The sequence below is a fragment of the Vigna radiata genome, chromosome 2, assembly GCF_000741045.1.
Source record: "Vigna radiata var. radiata cultivar VC1973A chromosome 2, Vradiata_ver6, whole genome shotgun sequence".
In the NCBI taxonomy this organism is placed as follows: domain Eukaryota; kingdom Viridiplantae; phylum Streptophyta; class Magnoliopsida; order Fabales; family Fabaceae; genus Vigna; species Vigna radiata.
The window spans coordinates 4,409,552-4,414,142 of NC_028352.1; positions in this window are offsets into that span (position 1 = coordinate 4,409,552).

Genomic DNA, 4,591 nt, shown 5'->3' on the forward strand with positions numbered 1-4,591 from the left:
TGGTTGGTGTAACTGGTTAAGTGCAATGCTGCTGGAAAGGAATTTGTATCAAAACTCCATCACAACTCCCCAACTTATGAATCATGGCTCCCCATGGAGGGGCTGCACCTGTTTTTGGTTAAATTTTTGGAAGAAGGGTGCCAGTGTTGGTTGATTCTTATTTAAAGGGAGATGTGGGAAGACTTGTTAATGGTTGGTGTAACTAGTTAAGTGCAATGCTGCTGAAAAGGAATTTGTACCAAAACTCCATCACCGCTCCCTAGCTTATGATTCATGGCTCCCCATNTGTTTTTGGTTAAATTTTTGGGAGAAGGGTGCCAGTGTTTGTTGATTCTTATTTAAAGGGAGATGTGGGAAGACTTGTTAGTGGTTGGTGTAACTGGTTAAGTGCAATAATGCTGAAAATGAATTTGTACCAAAACTTCATCACCGCTCCCCAACTTATGATTCATGGGTCCCCATGGAGGGGTTGCACCTGTTTTTGGTTAAATTTTTGGGAGAAGGGTGCCGGTTAAATCAGACGTTTCACGGAGACCGGTTAAATCAGACCACAAACTCCATAGAGAAACGAACTTCAGACCAACTCACTCGCGAAAAAAAGCCACAACCCAGGACGACAAAGCTTCAAAATAACCAACAGAAGACACAACCAATACGTCAAACGAATGAAATACAGATCTTGTTCGAAGAACCAATGTAGGGGTCAAAGCCATTGCACAGAAAAACGAATAAAGAATCACAAACTTCAAACAAACCTTCCACGGAGACCGGTTAAAGGAGACCACGAACTCCACAGATAAACAAACTCTAGACCAATCACAGGGACAACAAGTGAACGAAACAAACACACAAGCCTTCTATCAAAATTAAAACCCTAAAAATGGAAGAGGGAGAAGAGAGTGTGTGAATGAGAGAGAACGAAAATTTCAAAATGAAATCCTAGGAGTGAGAAGCAACTCTTCTGTACAGATGATGGAGTGAAAAAATGAACCAGGGGCAGTTTTGAAAACTCCAAATGAACCCATCCATACCAGATTTTCTTATTAAAAAAAAATTTCAAATGCAACTAATTGGAAAATGACACGTGGCGTTGTCAACCGCGTTGTCAAATTCCCGTTGTTAGAATATCACTACCCTTCTTTTATATCTTCATGGCATGCAACCAGGGAACGTAGTTACAGTGACTTCTTTTTGGCAGAAAATGTTTCAATTTATGTTTTATTATGGGGAGTTAATTGGTTTTATTTTTAGGTTTAAAGGGAGAAAATCTGAGTTATTGGAGGGATTTAATAGAGAAACTAACATTTTTTTTTTGTTGGGTATCTCAGCAAGAGTTAAAGCCCAAATGTGAGGGCCCAGTTGTGTGAGAGATTTAAGAGTGGTTAGGTTAGAATTAGTGGGGATGATACGATAGTCAAGGGAGAGGGACAAGAAAACCCTAGAACCCACCGTTACTCAATCTTGGAGCATTGAGAAAAGAGTGAATCAGGAAAGAGACGCTGACACAAGAAGGAGAGGCACTGTAACGAGGGAGAAGCTTCTTGCTAAGCAACTTTGAAGTCGGAAACTTTGGAGGTTTGAATCCAAAACAAAAAAAAAGAAAAAAAAAGGTAAAGGGAGTTATCATATTTATATTTATGTATGTTGGTGGGTATCGATAGGGTTTGTGATTTATTGCTTTTAAAGTTGGATGTTATGTACTGTGTTGTATGGATATACTACATTGATGCTCATGTTGGAATAATGTTTTGCATGCTCGGAACTTCGGTGTATTATGTGTTATATACATATGGAGATGGGTTTTAGCTTATACGTATAACAGCGGGATAAATTCAGGTGAACGAATTATTGGCATGGAAATAAGACTTGGGGTTTTAATCTGATAAGGGTTATCAAGCTTGCATTAGGTATATCGGAATGAAGCAATATTATTCTAGAGGAAGGATCAAATGAGGTTGTTGAGTGTTGTAGTTCATTTGATAGGTTTCCAGCAGGTTAGGTATTTATACAGGTCCCTATTATGGTATTAATTCTTGGATAGAAAGGTGACCGGAGGGGTTTTAGTTTTCTTTAGGAACGCTTGGTAGAGAGTAGTCTGCATGAGACAAGGGTTTTCACTTCTTAGGTGGGAGCCGTGAGAGAAAGTTAAAATGAAAAGGAATATATATGTGTGTTTCGGATTGCATTGGAAAAATGGTATAAAGTTACATATTTTATGTAATAAATGCTTCATGCAGTGAATGTGAATGAAAGAATTTAATGACATGAGTTGCACTGGAAAAGTTATATATATATATATATATATATATATATATATATATATATATTTGACTATGATTTTATTTGGTTGACTTGTTATTACTTTTATGATTACTTTATTATTATTTCGAGAATGATTATTATGGGCGGGTTTGTCGTTTGGTGGTATGAGTATAATATTGTTTATCTCTGGTAAAATTGGTTTATGTTTGTGGTACCCGGTGAAGCTCCTGGAAGAGTGGTGGAAGTAGCACGGGTACTTGCCCGGTGAAGCTCTCAAGGAATAGGGTGGTAGGGAGTGTATACTTGTCCGGTGAAGTCCAAGAGGGTGGTGGAAAGCATATACTTGCCCGGAGAAGCTCTAAGAGAGTGGTGGGAAGTGGTGTACTTGCCGGTGAAGCCTTCTAGAGAGTAGTGGGAAATGTCATTGTGTAAGGGTGTGGTAAAGTGTACTGGCCGGTGAAGTTCTTTAAGAGAATGGTGGGGGGAGTGACACTTAAACCTTATAGTTGTATGTAAGTAGTTGCTAGTGATTTAATATATGTGGTGAATGGTTTCAAAAAATTAGGTATGAGTTGGTGAGTCACCGAGTGAGTCTGGATGTGATTTGGTTACTGTGGTGAAATAATTGTATTGTTATATGTGAGTGACTTTGAATTCTGATAGTATAATTGTAAATGAATTATTTTGATGACTTGTTTCTGTTAGCTCACCCTTGCATGCTTGTGGTTGTGGTTTCCACCTACGATGATCGTACTTTTACGGGAGTAGATGTTGTTACAAGTGTAGCTAAAGCAAAGTTGAGTGACGAGATATGTGGGAGAACGGTGAGATTTGAATTTCAACATTAATAGTTTTGTAATGAAGTTTTGTGAACACTTTATAATTGTTATATTTGAGTTATGAGGTTTTCTAAATTTAGTTAAAATGAATAGGAGTTTTATGCAAATTGTATTCTGCGATAGTATCGAAGTTAAGTTTTTAAAAGTTTTTTTTTAACCCATGACATCCCAAAACGGGGGTGTTACAGTTCGCCTTCATGGAACTCCCTTGGGCGCACCTTTTTGTCGAAAGCCTTTTTCATTCTTCTTTGGTACAATTGTCCGTGGCACACTGCCGTTAGTCTCTTTTCCTTGATGAGATTGAGCTGGTCAAACCGAGCTTGAACCCACTCAACTTCCTCCAGTTGGGTTTCCATTAAAACTCGTAAAGATGGGATTTTCACCTCAAATGGAAGTACTGCTTCCATCCCATACACAAGCGAGAAAGGCGTTGCCCTAATTGATGTTCGTACATACGTGCGATACCCATGCAAAATGAATGGAAGCATTTCATGCCAATCTTTATATGTGACTACCATCTTCTGGACAATTTTCTTGATATTCTTATTAGCAGCCTCTACTGCCCCATTCATCTTTGGACGATAAGGAGAGGAATTAAGATGATGAATTTTGAACTCCTCACATAACTCCGCCATCATCTGGTTGTTCAGGTTGGTAGCGTTATCAATAATAATTTTGTTAGGGAGCCCGTATCTACAAATCAACTCCTTCTTTATGAATTTAGTCACCACTTTTCTAGTCACATTGGCTCAAGAAGCAGCTTCAACCCATTTGGTGAAATAATTGATCGCAACTAGTATGAAACAGTGTCCATTTGACACTTTCAGTTCTATAGCTCCAATGACATCTATTCCCCACTAGACACTGTCTCGTGTTCCTCCGATCATGCATACAAGACGGAATGATAAAAATAGCACTACAATTATCTTTATAAGGCAAAGGCAGTCAGAATACTAAGTGGAAAATCATATATCATTGGAATGATATTTAAGAATATTTTTTATTAACGTAATACGCTCCGATCATGCATCCAACACATAATGATAAAAATATGTAGGTATAGCTACATTTTACAAGATCCCTAATATGACCAATGACTAACAAAATCGACGTGGCAAGCGTAATAGTGACTATCGTCGCGATTCTAAATTGGAGTTCTAAAATACCACTACAAAGCCAAATGGCAAACCCACCACCGAGGAAATAACGTAATGCAGATAGGATTAGCATTCCTAAATATTTTGCTATCCCATAATCGATATGTCGAAACTTAAACAGAGTAATTTCAACTATCGGTTTAATTAAAATACTGTTGAATAAACCGGCCCATGCTGTTTTAGTGACAGCCTTAATATCAGCTTTTGTGATATAGGTGAAGAACATAATACAGTAGGCAGTGATGAAGGCTCGCCACGTTTCCTGAAATAACTTGAACGAATAACATTCTTTGTTTGTGTTAGGATATTTATCCTATTTATCATGATTATATT